Genomic DNA, 17,536 nt, shown 5'->3' on the forward strand with positions numbered 1-17,536 from the left:
GGCAAAGCTGGAGCAAGTAGCTAGGTTGCAGAGGGCACAGCTTTCCTGAGGGCTCTGCTCCTGGGGACAAGGAAGGGGCAGCTGCTACCTGAGCAGACCTCAGGAAGCCAGGAACCCGAGACGATCCCTGGACAAAGAGCCCAGAGGTGATCAGGATGGAGTGGGAGACAGAAGTGGTGCTAACTCCTGAGCTGAGCCTGTAGCTTGGTCGGGAGGAGTTAGCAAAGCTGCTCACACAATGAGGTTGACAAAGCATCAGCCCTTGGGAACGGACGGCTAAGCAGAAGTCCTCTCGTGGGTATGTGACGCCGCACCAAGAAAAGCAGCACACACTTGTTCTCCAGCTGCATCCAGGCCTTGAAGGCCTGCTGCCTCAGGCTGAGTTGGGCCTCACTGCCGCCTCTTCAATCAAAGGGATGACAAAGAGGTCCAGGAAACATGCAGAGCTGGGTCCAGCCCTTGCCCAGGTGGCTCCTGCCTGGCTGTCATTGTGGGTCGAGGAGTCACTTCCTGCTCAGCCTCTGCTATCAGTGTGATGCCATGGGGTTGCCTGGTCAAAGTCTTTCTTCTCCTGCACATTTCTCACCTTTTCCTCAGTAACCTTCAAGAAATAAGCGGGCTCAGCTGAGAGACGTAAATGCTCCTTGACCCCCTCATCAAGGTGTTTTCTCAGCTTTTCACTAAGAGATCTTGGCAGAGCTCAGGGGCCACACTTTGCCCTCTTTCTGCAACTCCTTTTCCCAGCCATCTTGGCCAAAACCCCTGTCCTCAAGCCCTGTAAAGCCACCTTCCTTCCCTGTCCTCCTCCCTGTTTCTCTGCCACTCCCTCAGCTCCAGTAGCCCAGATCTTACCTTGCATTTCTTCAGGAACAATATGGGTGAGGGCCCTGGCTTCTGCCCTTCTTCCCCAAGGCTGAGGCAGAGCCAGTCCCTCTGAGAGGAGGAGCCCAGCCCTCCTCCAGAACCCACAACCTGGAACCCAGTGACAAACTGCAAACATCCTGAGCAGACATCATCTGAAGTTCACTGATGTCATCATTTCCTTTTCCCTGGATCACAAGGCATGAGGGACCAAGAATTTTCTGCACTCTTGTCTGAAGTCACTAGGGTAGAGAGGACAGGAGGGTGAAGTGTAACCATTTGGGGAACTGAAGAACTCCCGAGGCTGAGTAGAAGAGTTTCTTTGACTCTTTCCTGGGCCTGAGCCTGGAGCCCCATGAAGAGGCTGAGCAAGATGAGAACCTGAGCTGTGTGGTTGACCCCCTCAGCCTGTGGCTCCTTCCCATCTGCCCTGCACTATGGCGACGTCTGGACTCCAGTGCCTGCTCTATCTCCCCTCTTCCCTCAGGCTCTGCAGGGCAGATGAGTGCCTTGTAGGTCATCTTAATGCCCCTCCCAGAGGGCACTGCATGCCTGAGGCTCGGGGAGCTCTGTGTCAGCTCTGCTGCAGGGTCTCCTCCATCCTCTTCCTCCTCCCTCTCTCCTTTTCCTCCTCCCTTCAGAGGTCACCACTTTTCTTCCACCTGCTCACCTCTCCTCCTTCCTCTTTTGTTCCTCTCTTTCTCTCATTGAAGCTGAAAATAATTCCCAGTAATCACATTTGCGTTCAGTTTTATACTTTCCTGTATGTTTCCACTCATGTGTTCTTGAATTATTCCACCCTACTCAAAGGCAAGTAGTTTTACCATTCTTAGGAGGAAAAATAAAAACCCTGATATGTTGCCCCACCTGTGAGAGAAAAATTAAAATAAGCCAATCATTCATAGATTCAATTAATGAATATTTCAGAATACATCTTACCAGGAATTACGCCATGTTCTGGAATGGGATGTTGAATAAAATGGGCATATCATTTCCTTTGAGGAGCTTTATAGTGTGTTAAGCACAAAGATATTTAAAGACATATCTGCAATCAAAATGTAGGGAGTATAATACAAGAAAATTTAAATACTCTGGAAGCAGAACATTTGACTTCACCCCAGTCCAGTGGTCAGGGATTTCCCCCCACACTCCAACACACACACACACACACACACACACACACACACACACACACACATTAAAAAATGTCTGATCTTTAAGTTGAGGCCAATAAAATAAAAATACAACGATGTAAGAGAAGTAGTTGCATACAGGTTGAAATTCCATAAGGTATGCAGGGAAAGGGCAAGGAGAATTATTATCCAGGAAGTAGATATAATTTGTGTTGTTGAAAATGAGAGCACAGAGAGCAGAGAGAGAGATAGAGAGACAGAGAGAAAGAAAGAGAAAGAGAGAGAGACAGAGACAGAGAGACACAGAGAGAAAGATTGCTTGTGGTGAGTTGAGGCAAGGACTCTTCAAAGACATCATTTGGGACAGGGGGTGTGTCTGAATTTCTGGTTTCAGTGTAGACTCTGGAAAGCAGAAGACCACAGCTGCATTACGGAGTGCACCCAGTGGGAACGCGGTCCTCTAATGCAGGAGGGAGGTGTGCACGGTCCATTGTGGAAGAACAGCAGCAGAGTTTGGAGATCAAGCAGCAAACGGGAGATTTTAAAATGTTATATTGATCTGGAGCAGCCTTTAAAACACACTAATGAGAAACACAAGAACTATTTTTCTAATGTACCATCCTGTGATAATGTGGTTAAGTTAAATACATACACTTGTGTGTGGGGATAGAGTGTTATTGCAAGAATACATAGCCTGGGGCTGGGGATTTAGCTCAGTGGCACAGCGCTTGCCTGGCAAGCGCGACATCATGAGTTCGATTCCCGGTACCAGAAAAAAAAAAAAGAATACATGGCAGATTTCATCAGTAAAAATTCCCTGAGGGTCTGCAGAAGAAGTTTGAAAGCTGCTCTTTTTGTAAGCAGAATCAGGTATTTTTCAGAGGAGATATTTCAGGGATAAATATTTACAAGGCTTGTAGTTCTCTGGGTATGAGAACAGAGGCAGAAGTGTTGAGGGTTGATGTGGAGGACCACCTAGGGGACTCTCCTTGAAAGAGGAACAATTGCCTCCATGTTGGCTGAGCCTGACCCTATTTCCATGTGTTGATGTATACAGAGCTGGCTGGGACTTTTCTTTATCCCTTCAGTTGGCTTTAAGCAGTGCATATCGGTCTAGCCAAGGTGCCGATGGTAATCTTTGGAGATGGCAAGTGTGTTTCCCCGGACACCCACCCCATTGCTCCCTCGAGTGAGCTGGGATGAGGTGGGCTATGTGAGCCAGTGCTCCACCCTGTCAGCTGGGGTCAAGCCTTGGGATAGAGGCTATGACTTCCTGGGGCTTCAAAGATCACAAATCAGAGCTAAAACACTGACTCCAAAACACTACGTACTGTCTCCATTGTTTTATGCAGATTACTCTTTCTGCATATCCTTCTCTCTGCATTTGCAGAGGTGATTTCAGGCCTCTTACAGAGAGCAGCTCATGGCACTCAGCTACTTCCTGCCATTCTCACAGTTACTCATCCTCAAGCCAATCCTTTCTTCATGAATGCATAAAAACTGGGTTCTGCCTTGGGTCAAGGCCTTGGTTCTGGATAGCCATCATCATGGCTGGACTTAGGGCCCCTTGGCTCCCCATAACTAGAAATATGCCTTAGTGTCTTTATTCTAGCCACGGGTTGCACTGGAAGTGATAGAGTGGAATTAAATTGCTAGAATTCCAATAACTTTTCATGGGATTACAAATATAAACTTCCCGGGCTGCGACGAAGACCAGGAAGGGCTCTCTATAGGTTGATACCTAGGATTCCGGTTTAGGCAAATTTGTCTATCATGGGGCTACTTATTTTGTTAGGAACAGCAGTGGGCAAGCAGGTTGGCAAAGAAGAAAAGCTGTTCCCTTTGGAACACGTTGAATTTGAGATGTCCACGGAATATGTTGGAAGAGTGAATCAATAGATGGAGGCCCAAGTGGTTCACACCTGGGGCTCAGAAGACAGATTTAAACTGAAGAGAGGCACTTGTGAACCATGAGTGTGTATGTGGTAACTTAGGAAAGCAGGGGGCCCCGTGGATGAGGCAATCAGCCTTGTGCGCCAAACATTCTTCAGGCAGTGTTGGAAGAGAAGCATTCAGTGAGAGGAATGTGAGAAGTGGTAAATAGTCCCCTGTAATCTGAACATACAGAGAGTTCAAGCAAAGGCATGATGGCTCTGCTGCTTTACCTTCAGGGAGATTATCGGGAAAAGAGTGGAGTCAGTAGCGTGCAAAAGACCAGGTCAAATCCCCATTGGCTGCAGAGTCAGTGGAAGGCAGAAGACAATGCAGTTTGCTGTGAAGAAGGCTGACCTTGAACTGGGAGTTAAACAGGCCCTTTCTGAAAGGAGAAGAGTAGAAAGAGGTTATGAATGTAGCAGGTTTCTTTGCAGACAGAGCTGGTGCAGAAGGACAGGTTGGAGAGTCACAGAGGGGGAGAGGTCCGAGGTGACAAGGATAGGCACAGGCATCTGGAAACACAGTGCGAGAACTGCAGCTAGAACACAGGTGAGAGCTGAGCCGCATAGGGCTTCCACAGTGAAAAGGAGCAAAGCGGAGCGAAGGTGGCTCTGCATGTGTCATCTGGGCCACTGATGCATGTACCGGTGCTTCTTTAAAAGATCCCTCACTGCTGGGCAGGTGGCTCTGCATTTGTGGGTCTGAAGGAATCACAAATCCCAGCCCCTCCTTGCCATTCCAGAGGACAGCCTTCTTGGGAGTGATTCTGGGTTTTGTGAAGGTGAAGAAAGGAATGAAAAGGAAGAAAGAACAGGGGACAGGACAAAGGCTACACTTGAGCCCCTACAATGGCTGCTTTGCACACCTGGTTCCAAATTCCCTTCCTGGCAAAGATGCCCAGTGCTTATTATCACTGTGTCCTTCACAATTCAGCATAAGGGCAAAGGGAGATCAGTGTGGAGCATGTGAGTCTCAGGATACAAGGCCAGAGCCTTTCGTCCAGGCTCAGGGATGGTTGATTAGCTGCAAGCGAGACGCGGGAAGGGCAGAGCAGGGAGGGTCCTAGAGAAGAAATCACTGGGCTACTGAACCACAGAAAGGAAGTCATAGAAAACCACCCATACTGAGAAACACACCAGGATGCAAATGAGATGCAAAATTTCAGGCTCTGACCCTCAAAAGCAAAGATAAGGTAACTCAATGACAAACACAAAGAGAAAACAAGCAATTCAAAATGAAGAAAGAACTTTATTAGGCATGTTTCAAAAATACGTCAGTTTCCAGAAGGAAGCCCAGGAAAATATGCTCAGTACCCTTAATCCTTTAGGAAAAGTGAATCAAACTACCATGAGATTAAATAGAATATGAAGTAGTGAAGCCAACTGTAGAACACACTATAGCAATTTTCTCAAACATGGAATTGCACTATGATGTAGCAATTTGGTTTCTAAGTATATACACTAAAGAACAGAAGGCAGGGATTTAAAAAGATGTTTATACATTCATTTATAGCAGCATTAATCACAATGGCCAAACAGTATAAGTAAGAACTCAAATATCCTATGATGCATGCATAAACAAACTTATTGTGTCTATTTTTATGTGTGTGTCTCTGTGTGTATATCTATAATAACCAAAAACTATTTGCATACCTGCTACAAGAAGGATGAAAGCTTGCGACTGGTATATTTAGTGAAATAAGCTAGACACAGTGGGACTAACACTGCATAATTCTATTTATGTAAAGTACTGAAAATAGTCAAAACAATGAAGACAAAGTACAGTATTGGTAATCAGGAACTAGGGGGTGGGACAGTGGGGAAGTTATCAGTTTACGTGTGTGGGTATAGGTTTCTGATGAAACAGCTCTATAAATGAAGAATGGTAATCACTGTATAGTAATATGAATGTATTTTGTGCCAATGTATTGTATATCCCAATGTGGTGAAAGTAGCATATTTTTATATAACATATATTTTGACAAAGTAAAAAAAAAACCATTTAAAAGGCAAGCATTAGGAAGGAAATGTTCAAATGGGAAGGGGAGCTAGGAAGGGGAGGTGGAAAGGAAGTAAGTGTAAAGAAAAAAATGAGAAATAATGAAAAATGGAAATAAATCTCTTGTAAATAAGGAGGGAAAGAGGAATAGAAAGATGGAGAAGAAAGTGGAAAAAATAAGAATCAAGACACATAATGTATAGGTACACGTTCCCGATGGTGAATGTAACCATTATGTATATCTAAAGTGTACTAACATACTTAATTAATTAGAACAAGACAAAACAAACAAAAAAATGAATTAGGAACCTTTCTTCTTGCAGTTGTGTAGCTGGTGTTTGGTTGTTAGGTGTTGTCCTACAAGGAGCTAATATAAGAAAAAAGGCCACAACCCCTACGGCATTCCTGACTCTTCCTACTTTAAGTCCTGAGACCCATGCAGAATTCACAGATTATTACGTTTTGGTGTCTGCATGGAGCTAAAGAGAGATAGTCCAGTATTAATCTAGCATCCATTCCTCATGTCTTTGGTTGCCAAGTTTAACTTTGTGCAAAAAGATTCAGTACCTGATTTTGCAAATATGTGAGGCTTCCATAAACCTCGAAGAAATGTACCGCAACACGTGACTATTTCTCACGTGCAGAGATGCAGATGTGAAGGGTAGGATAAGACCCTTTAGGAATTACATTGTCTATACTATCCCATGATTAACAGGCATGAAATTTAGATGCTTGCATAAGCAGGCATCTGCCTCTCTGGCCCCAACTCAGGCTTACCTGGAGTCCGCTCAAGAATAATGCAGATCCCATCAGAGAGGGGACTCCTGCTCTCCCTTACCCTCACCAATACCCAATCCAAGGCTCAGTGTCCCAGTGTGTTTTGACGAAGGACCTCCCAGCCCTAGTGACTGCTGCTGCTCTGGGATGTGTTCCTGGACAGGGAGGGCCAGGGAAGCTCAGGCCAGAGCTCCCCTTTCATTCCCAGAGGGCTGTTTCTCAGAAAGCTGTTCTTGTTCCTCCTCCTTGCCTGAGGATTTGAAGGGTTCCACACTGTGAAGTGCTCCCAAAGGATTCTGGTCGCTTCTGTTACTCTGGTGCTTGTGGATCCTGATGGGAGAAAAAGGAAAGGACTCAGTCAAGGTGAGGAGAGACGGACATGGAAAGAGGCATGGGGGATGGGAGGAAACAGCATCGGGAGTAAGACAAGGAAGAGAACAGAAGAATGAAGAGCAACTAGGATCAACTAAGGAGAAAACTGAGTGGAGAAAAACCTGGGAATGAGATCAGAGGCTGAGCAGTCCGGATTTGTCCGTGGTGCTCAGTACGGGAATGTGAAGCAGAAAACAGAGCCAGGTAAGAGATACAAGAAGCACGAGGCTGGAGCAGATGGAATTCAGAAATACCTGTGAGGAGGGAGGGAAGAGAGCCACGTCCTAAGGTAAGCATAGAGGGCCAAGGGGAAGCTAGATTCAAGGCCAGAGAGTGTTGGAAGTGGGGTCAGGTAAGAACAAGACTGAAGAGATGTCCATATATAGCACTGCTGTAAGGTGAATTCTTTCTAATTCCTCCAACTCTGTCTCCCTCCTCAAGATAGGCTTGTGCAGTCTCCCGGGTGCCCTCAGCTACCACTGCTGAAGAAACCTCCAGGTCACATGTACCCATGGACACTCACAACAAGGAGTGGTCCCGCAGGCCACTCTTGCTCTCAGAGACCCCAGTGAGGGGCCACAAGAAGTGGAGTATCTTCCCCTCCAGTGGCACTGTGGTACCCACGACAGGTAGGGACAGAATTCTGAAAGAGCTGCTGAATTTTAGAGACAGTGACAAAGGGAACCACTAACAAAGGGAACCAAAGCAACATGTGAGATGAAGACCCTCAAGATCTGTGGTGAGAGCCACCATTCATCCACTTCCAGCTACCCCAAGACTGCCTTACCCTACTTTTCTAACCAGAACAATAAAAGGATATTTCATGTTTCAGATAAAAAGAAAGACTCCTACATGACTGTTTAGATTCATGCAAAATGAGTCATTCTGAACTAATCTCTTCTCCTTTCTCATAGGAGAGTCATAAACCAATGATCTTGATGTAAGTAAAATGAATAAACAAACTCTATATGACCTCAGAGATAAAATGGTGCTGGTTCATTCCAAAGAACTGGCAGCAAACTAAATATCTATCTTTTAAGGAAAAGAGTTGATTAATGGCTGCATAGTTGATACAGAGATTGCTAGCACCATGTTCTTGTTTTGTTCTTTGCCCAGCCCTCATTAATTACCCGGATGAAATACAAAAGACAAGCTTATCAAATATACCTATGACACAAAACTGGGAATGATACGTAATATGTGGGGTGACAAAAGCCATACAAAATGATCTCACCAAACCAGAATGCTCCTCAAAAAACAAGGAAATGATATTTAAGAAATTTCAAAGAAGCTCTGTATTCACATTGATGGAGCTTACCTACACAAGTGATAGTTCAAAAATTGCAGTTGGTCATAAGTTTAGAATAGTACCATTTGTATTTTTACTATAAAATCTGGTGCAGGGGCTGGGGATTTAAGTCAGCGGCACAGTGCAAGGTCGTCAGTTCGATTCCTGCTCAAAACAGGAAAAAACAAACAAACAAAAAAACAAACAAAGATCTGGTTCAATTTCAGATTCTGTTCATAATAGTATTATTAAGTCTAAGGTAAGGAAAGCCATGACCTCTCTGTGTGTCATCATAGTAGCAGCATTCTCATTTCAGTAATCTGTTAGTCCACAGACAGGTGCAGTCAGGATGTTTGGGGAAAAGAAGATTTATAGATTGTAGAATTCTTAAAACAGCAAATCCCTTATCTTATGTTCTTCCACCCCCTGGCTCTCAATACTCCATGCCAGTATTTTAGTTGCACCAGGTTCCCTCCCAGCTCCAGGCTTCCAGTCATAGTGTTCTCCTTTCTGGATAGCTCTTCTTCTCCTCAGAAAAACTTACCATTCTTCTGCCATCATGAAGTCTTGCTTCCTTTGGAAATCAGAATCTGCCTTTCCTTTCAAGACTCACCACTTTCCACCTGCACTCCATTTCTTCAACTAGACTGGGCTGCACAGAGTCCTGGTTTGTTGTCTGTTTTCCCCGGTAGGCTGAGAAGAGGAGATCTCACCATCATCACTATCACCACCACCAGCTGAGTCTTCTTGAGTCTTAGCTCAAATTCAAAGATAGGCCTATCATCCAAACTTACTGGAAGACATGGAACTGAGGCAAAATTCTCTGCAATCAAAGATGCCATTTGAAAGCCTACAGCATCCCACAAGGTCAGGTGATTCACGGGATGCAACAACAATGTGGCCCTTGGGATTGTGCAATTCCGTATATCTGCTCTTTCCTTCTGGAGTTTGGAGCTTCTATAAGTTATCTCAACAACACAATGGCAGAGCTTTTCTTAGAAAAGGAAGTCAGGGTGAGCAAGGGCACAACAAGGAAACCTATGGAATGTGTGAGGAGACTGGGTTCTGACCAGAAATCCCTAAGGAGGATTTAATGCTTGAAACTCCCCTTAGAGTACTTCCTCAGTCCATTGCTCAAAGAAAGTCTGTTTGAGTTTGGTTTTCTGTTCCTGTAGTCATGAGTCCTCAGTGCTACACACCCTGACCTCTACCTTTTTCAGTCCACGGTTACCCGCCTTTAGGATTTCGTCTTAACTGCCAATGCCACCATTCCAGTCAGGTTCCTGCTTTGCACCCCTTTCTTAGCACCTTGTCCTTCTATGACCACTCTTACCACTGCAGCCGTGCGGCTGTCTGTAAAGTCGTTTGTTTCATGTCACTCTTTCCAAGTAGCCTGGCAACTGTGTGGGGACTTAGGTTGTGCCCCAGCTCCTAGACATTTCCCAGCACACAGCAAGTGCCAACGCACTATTGCTACATGAGTGAAAACTCTGAGTAGTGAATGATGGCTGTACTCAAATATTTTAATAAGCCACACGTAGAACAGCGTGTTCTCTGTTATAAGAGGTGAAGAATTATGGGGTCAAAGCATGGAATTAGAAGACAGTGGGCTTCAGTTCAATATAACAAGGATGTTTTTAACCAAAAACACACTTTCAAAGTATGGGAAAGCTCCCCTACTCCAACATTTAAGGTAATAGGGTTCTAATTAGCATTACAGAAGGTCATGACCAATGAATTATTATACTGAGTAGTAGGTCAACTTATAAAGGCTTTTGAGAGTAACTTGCAAAAATAATATTTCATTAATCTATGATGATACAAACAAAAGATTATGGATAAACAAAGACATATGGGATCAAATAAGGTCTAAATTTAAAAACTAGAATATACCTGAACAAAATGATTTCTAGTGTCCAAGGGATTCAAGGACTCTTGAGTTACTTTTCACCTGTGACCAACACACCACCTCTTCCAACTATCTTCTACTGTTTTTGCTTCTGTCCCCACCAACCATGCACATATTCCTCAGGTTTTTCCCACTGGTTTTTCTGTGACTCTCCAAAGAGCAGCCTGCCATAAGATACCCTGTTGTGACTTTTATCTCCAGTGCCTGACCCATAGCAAGACTGATGCTGGTAAACTCATCCGGGCTCTCCAGAGCTCATCCTGCTTCTGGACCACTGGACAGTGGGTGTCAACCATCATCACGATGCACATGTTGAGCATGAGCAGTGTGGTAATAATAAAATAGGTGATGCTGTACATGAAGGGCAGATCTAGTTGGCTGTAGTTGCCAAGGACATTGATGATGGTGAGGAAGAGCTCAAAGGTGCTGAAAACTGCCACAGGGTAATCAGAGAACTGCCCCAGATTGGATGAGTCCTCTGATTGGAAGATGACAGAGAACCCTGCACCACCCACAAGAGGGCATGGTGATGGAGAAATAGAGTTATCCCCATAAGCATGGGCCCGATTAACATTCACTCTGATATACATCTGCATACACTTGCATACATGTCCACATAATCGCATATCCACTGACAGTTACTTACAGAATTGACTAAGCCTGAAATGTCTGACAGCTAATTTCAGTATGCTAGATAATGAAAATATTCAGTCATTTATTTAAAAAATTATGTGTACACGTGCATGTGCATAACAAGTCACCTAACAGGTTGTTATATTTTTGGAAACCAAATATTTGAAAGATGAGTTATTTAAAGAATTCATAGAATCTCCAATAATTTTAAAGAATGGAGCACATGAAAATGCTGAAAGATGAGCACCTACTTTATCTTGATGACATCTAGATAAGCATTCATCACCCAGAGCTTCCCTAGGTGAGCCTGGACCATCAGAGAAAAGTTATCTCTGCTCAGTGTGAAGACTACTGGATTCTCATTGGCAAACTTTAAACTGAAAACAGCTCTAGAACCTGTACATGGCTTCTCTCTGTACGAGGCTCCAAAACATCAGCAAGTTGACTCCAAGAGCCGAAATAGGGTCTACGGCAAAGAACTGCTCCCTTGTTTAAGAAGAAAGCCAGTACAATGCAGAAAAGAGATCCTTTAGAGGATTCCAGGTACAAAGCCTGCACAGGAAACCACAGTTCCCATTGCTCTTTTTTGTAATCTGTATATGCGCAGATGCAGATTTGGTAGGGAGTGGAAGAAAGAGTACACAGGGCTTAGGGGAGTGGAATATTCCACACAGACCACTACAGTAATACTTCAGTTCACAAACTTAATTCTTCCCATGATTCTGGTCACAGAATTCGTTCCACAATTGTGGTTTCAACAAATCTGCAACTAACCCGACTGCAATCAATTGCAACTAACTCTAACCCTAACCTAACCGTAACCTCAACCCAATCCCTAACCAATTTGGTTGCAACCAGAATCATGGAACGAATTCTGGGACCACAATCAAGGAAAGAATTAAATTTCTGAATCGGGGTATGACTGTACAGCTTTACACTTTAATATTTTAGATCTTGGTGTCAGTTTTCATCTACTATCTTGTGGGAAACCCTGTTAAACAGGGGCATATCCAGAGGTATGTAGAGTTCTTTGTAATGAGTCATGGTTCTTTAAGGGTGGAGGGATCTTCAAAGCTCATGCCTAGTGAATGAACAGCTGCAGACACTGAGGACTGGGTGAGAGTTACTGTCCTCCTCGTTCCATTTCTGGGAATGCTCCTCTACTCATAAACCTCCTCTTGCTTTCTCTGCCTGTCCCCTCCTGCACTGCCCCTTCTGCTCCCCAGCACTCTGCTGTACCTTGACGGAGTACATGCCTATCCCAGTCTTTCTTTTCTATTCTCCTTCTGCTTTCACTGGCATACTTTAGACTCTCCAAATTCTTTCTTCTCTACCACATTTTTCTAATTCTTTAGTTTTTTCTCAACTGTAAATGACCCTATAGAAGGGCACATTCTGTCACTGACACTTTGCTGCTTCTTTTGAACTGTAAACACAGGAGAGTTAAACATTTCATCGTCACTGCTTGCCCACATAGTTTTGTGCGATCCATGACTAGTCAGTATTTCTTCTTTAATGTTCCCCTTTCTGTAAAGACTTTTCTCTGTCACTCTTTTAAAGCCCTTGCAAGGAGGTTGGTGAACATGAAAATTATTGTCCCAGGATACATTGGGCTATTTTTACACCACCCTGAGTGGCTGTGAACCGCTTGGATAATGGTGTGGTTTTAGTCTCATTTTCTAACATGTAAACAAGCAAAAATAAAATGGAGTTTAAAGGAGAAAGGAAAGCAAATTGAAACCTGGATCCAACATCCTGGACAAGGGTGTAGTGCTCTTACTTGAACAAAAATCTCAGGATGGCCATGGCCATCAGCCAACTGAAATGCATTAGGTCATGAAAAATTATCTACAGAAAATAGAACAGAGGAGGAAGGATAAGATGATTTTTTCTCCACTGTCTAAGCAGCTATTGCTAACAGATCAGGAGGTCCTCATAGCTCCACCAGCTCCATTCTGAGCAGCCGCCCCTCTTTGCACTTGTTCCCATCCTCTACCTGGAAAGTCATGGGCTGATCAGGGGGAGGTTTGGGAAAGCACTGACCTTCTGGATCATGATGGTGAAGGGGCCCAGCATCCAGAATCCTCAAGTGAAGTACATGACACTGTACCAACCCAGCACCATGGCGACGGGCAGGGGCACCACTTCCCCATTCACATTGGTGAGCCGCATCGCCATGGTCACAAGCACAAAGGAGGCATAGCTGATGTTGGGGGGAAGCAGGAAGCAAAGAGTGAGAGGTGGCCTGGGAACATTCTGGGTCCTTTAGAGTAGGGTGTTGACTTGAGTGGTACCCACACACTCGGACTTGGTCCAGGAATCGAACTCATGACTTTGCACTTGCCAGGCAGGCGCTGTGACACTGAGCTAAATCCCCAGCCCCTCAGACTTGGTCTTAACACCTAAATCACACATACAGTCATGGACACAAGCCTACTGGAGAGAAATCCTGGAGTGAGGGCTACCTGAACTCTAGATGTCTGAAAAGAACTAGAGGTTTGAAGGAGGAGATACTCACATGATGACATGGAATGGGCCCCCGAGGATAGTCTGTCCAAAATAGCGAGACACACCGACTCTGAAAATGTCTGTGATCTGGGGAGAGGCCAGTATAACACATACACAATGTGAACTGCACTTCATCTAAAGTCCTCCCATGATAGCCTTAGCCTGGAACCCCCGCCTCTCACCTCTATGATCAGAATAATCACAGCCCCAGTGACAGACACCAACTCCCCTGCCAGCCGGATGTAATCCTGGAAAGTGACATACGCCTCCTACAGAGGGAAATTCAGGACAAGAATCTTCCTGATGGATGAAGAGTCAGATCCTGTGGTCTAAAGCTGTCAACATCTACACCATAAAGAACCCCCCAGCCACCATCATCACCATCATCCACATCACAGTTGTCATTGTCCTAACTCTGATCACAACTTGATTCTATGTGACCAAGGTTTAATTAAGGTTAGGTGTCAACAGCTGTCTAGCAATGTCACTTACTCTGCATGCGCTGTGAGCGTTAATTAGGGACTTGTTTGTACTGAGCAGCAGTGAACTTAGTTCAGAGCACCAATTTAAAAAGACCAAATGAACAAGAACTCTCAGTGTTTTGGGATGATTTTAGCTATGGGGAAGACCTAGCTGTTCCAATCATATTCTAGCTCACACTGGGTCAAGTACTCTGTAACCATATCTCAGTATTCAGGTTCCATATGGGCCCAGAGCATAACATCCATAATGAGACCATGAAATCACCACTGAAGTTCTCTGAGCTTGAGATTTTTTTCATCTGTGAAATGAAGATTCTAATGCTACCTCCTAAGGTCACGGTGAGGAGCACACCTGGTGATGTATAAACCACAAAGTGTCATGGGAACATTTGAATGCAGTTTTTATCATGATTTATCAGCATAAAATAGGGTAGACATTGGGCTAGACATGCTGCATGGATTTCAGTTCTCAGAAAGCTTCCTGGTTTATTGTGATCTGAGTACAGCTAGAGAACGTATAGTCCTGGGGTCAAGTTGGAATGAAGACACCCTACTTCAGTGCATGTTGTGTTACTGTCAAGTTCTGTAACAATGCACAGATATAGAATTCTATAGCAATCATTCTCAACCTTTTTTAGGTTAAGAGCCCTCTGATCACATAAGAAAGATTATGAACCTGCTTTCTGGAAAATATGTTCAAGGATAGACGATTCCCACATGAAATTGTATAAATACTTCTAAAATATTCCAACAGTCATTATGCTGCTTCAGAGTCTGTTGTTCGTTTGTTTTGTTTTCAGCGATAGAAAATATCTTTGAACTTTGACTTCTCACTCATGAAGCTCAGTTCATGGGCTGTGCTCTTTATTGTAATCTTCCTATAGCACTTTTCCTGTAAAACACACCAACTCTTTTTCAGACTCATCGAGTACAAGACTAAATAATAAATATGTTACTTTATAAACAACATCAAATGTACAAATAAGATGAGTGCATCAACTATATATACAAAATAGTTGAAGTACATAACAACTTTCCATTTTGGTTGAGTATGTCCGGAAAAGTGGTAATTGCCTCAACTAAGGAGAAAAACAACTACAAAGACTGTGGCCAGGATACTTGGGAAAACTAAAGTGCCCTTAGAGACCAGCGAGGTACAGAGGCCACTTGGGACAGGGCAGGTGCCCAGACTCTCCCTTTGTGGCTTCTCTGCACCAGCCACTCTTTGCTCATTTCATGGAGCCATTCATGCGGAGGCATCCCCTGCACACGCTCACCAGTGGAGACTTGCAAGCACTGCAAGCTTTTGCCTCAGCTCTGCTGGGCTCTGAGTGCCCTGGAGTAGCTGCCTGCAGCCCTGTGCCTGGGGTCCTGCCTCAAACCAGGCTGGAGGGTGTGGGGTCTCCTGAGAGGTCCTTTCCTGCTGTTCTGCTAGGCTAGGTCTTGGACCTTTAGGTAGGGTTCTGGTTGTTTTTTAAAAAATTGTTCTCTGAAAAGCCAAACAAAATATTGTATATGTAAAAATTTTACCATAAAGATAATAAATTGGGCTTTTTAAACATATGGCTTTTGTTTTGATTTTAATAGGAATTGTAGCATTTCACATGGGTGTATAATGTTGGCTCCAAGTTTAAAATATTCTCTGTGTAGTTAAGAAAATATTAGTGTTTTAAAAGTGAAAAGGGGCATTGAATTTCACTGATGTTTTGATGCTGTTGAAGTGATAATAAGTATTCTGCTTTAGTAAATTGACCTGGTATCCCTAAAATTAAGCACTAAACCCCAACAAATACATAATTTTCCTTTTAATATTTAGAATCTTATTCATTGGGAATGATATTCAAGACTTTTGGCCTAAATCCAGAGTCTAACCTGTCATACTCTAGATGTGTGGCCATTAAAATGTTTTCAGGGGGCTGGGGATTTAGCTCAGCGGCAAAAGCGCCTGCCTGGCAAGCGCAAGGTCATGAGTTCGGTTCCCGGTACCGGAGAAAAACCAAAAAAAAAAAAAATAAAAAAATAAAATGTTTTCAGGTAGAGATCAAGGTTACATTCAGCAAATTAAATCAACAGGGATAGTCATTCTCAAACCCTGCTCATTATGTTGTCCCAGTTCTCCCTCAAGTGCTTCATTTTCCCACAAGTCACAGACCTAGTGCCTTCAGACAAATCCACGACATCTCTCATCTTGTTTCCTCCATTCATTTTCCCCTCTTTCAATTCCTACCAGGCTTCTGCACTGGTCTTTCTACAATGGAAATACAGGTGAAAGGTGACTGTGATCAGCTCAGCTAGCTCAAAGCCTGGAAATAGGAATTTCTCACTCAGTGGCTCCCTAAGCAAGAAGGCTTGAGTCTAGCACATCACTCTGGAAGGAGAAACACAGAATTTGGTATTTAGAGGTGAAAGTTTTAAGGTGTGGCAGAGTAGACTTGCACCCAATGCAAGCACCTTTCTTTCTAGCAGAGTGTCTCTGCCATACTGCTTAATCTCCTTTGCTCTCAGATCCACCATGGTTAATGGGTGATAATTTTATTTACTAATGAGGATTAAGTGATATAAAGCTCTTCCATCACAAATGTGGTCTAGGATGTCACAGCATTAGCATCACCCAGCATCTTGTCAGAAATGCAGGTCTCAGGCCTCGCTCCAGCCTCACCACCAGAATTTACGGTTTAACAAAAGATTTTAAAAGTGCTGAGAATGGATGTAAAGTAATTACCATAAGCGCTTCGAGGGACATGTTGTTTTTACCCACCAGGCTCCCTATTCTCCTTTTTACTTTCTCTGTCTTTAATTTGCTGTGTTTTTCATAGGCATTCCTGAACAAAGTCCTATAGAGTTGGAAGTTAGTTGGGGTTTCAAACAGCTGTGGTGCTTTGAACTGTCCAGAGTTTGTGAGGAATAATGATGCACAGACAATTCCATCCTACTGATGCTGACAGGTAGAAGATGCTTAAAATAGATGGAAAACTACATGTCATTCCCGGTACTGTTTTTTCCCTCACTCTTTGCAAACATTCTATCACACAGGACAAGGCTGAGTGAGTTTAACAGATGAGCTATGTGGTGGGCTGCACGGCTTATTTTGTCCTAATGTGGTGTCAGACTACTGGTATGATAGACAAGCATAAGATGGTTCCATGGCTTCTGGCTTTGGGGTTTTGTACTCTCCCTTTATGTGTTTATGAGGACTGTGACTTGATTCTTGCCAGTACAATACGACAAGGGTGATAGGATGTCATTGTCCTGACTGTGTTGACCCCATCTCCTGTCAGACTCCCTCTGTTGGTTTGGTGAAGTGATTGGCCTGTTTAATGTGCCCACTTGACAGTGAGGCATCCATAGTGTCCAAGGGTGGTTTTATCCCACACCCAGTAAGAAACAGGTGTTCTCAGTCCTCTAACCATGAGAAATGAATCCTCTGGCTGGAAACAAAACCAGTTTAACCAATCACTCCTCATTTACACCTCAGAGTCCATGAAGGACTTAATTAGTGTTGGATGGAAGGTGGACCATGATACTTGACCTTGATGCAATGGGTTCTTATGAATGAGAGTGCATATACGCAGAGGAGCTTAAGGGAGACAGACTCCTTTAATGTCACTATTTTCCCCAGTGACCTCTCTATACATATATA

The 17,536-nt window shown here is 43.9% G+C and overlaps 1 long non-coding RNA gene and 1 pseudogene across 1 annotated transcript; both read right to left on the minus strand.

Moving 5' to 3' along the window:
• Positions 1-426: 426 nt before the first annotated feature.
• Positions 427-1,617, minus strand: LOC106146754. Its single transcript, XR_001231323.1, has 3 exons — positions 1,532-1,617; positions 853-1,103; positions 427-601 (listed from the first exon to the last, which is right to left on the minus strand). It is a non-coding gene; the product is annotated as an uncharacterized LOC106146754 (long non-coding RNA).
• Positions 1,618-6,883: 5,266 nt separating this feature from the next.
• The window catches only part of LOC102027542, a 22,056-nt pseudogene continuing 11,403 nt past the window's right edge, over positions 6,884-17,536 (minus strand).

The sequence above is a fragment of the Chinchilla lanigera genome, unplaced genomic scaffold (assembly GCF_000276665.1).
Source record: "Chinchilla lanigera isolate Chin_1 unplaced genomic scaffold, ChiLan1.0 scaffold00093, whole genome shotgun sequence".
Classification (NCBI taxonomy): domain Eukaryota; kingdom Metazoa; phylum Chordata; class Mammalia; order Rodentia; family Chinchillidae; genus Chinchilla; species Chinchilla lanigera.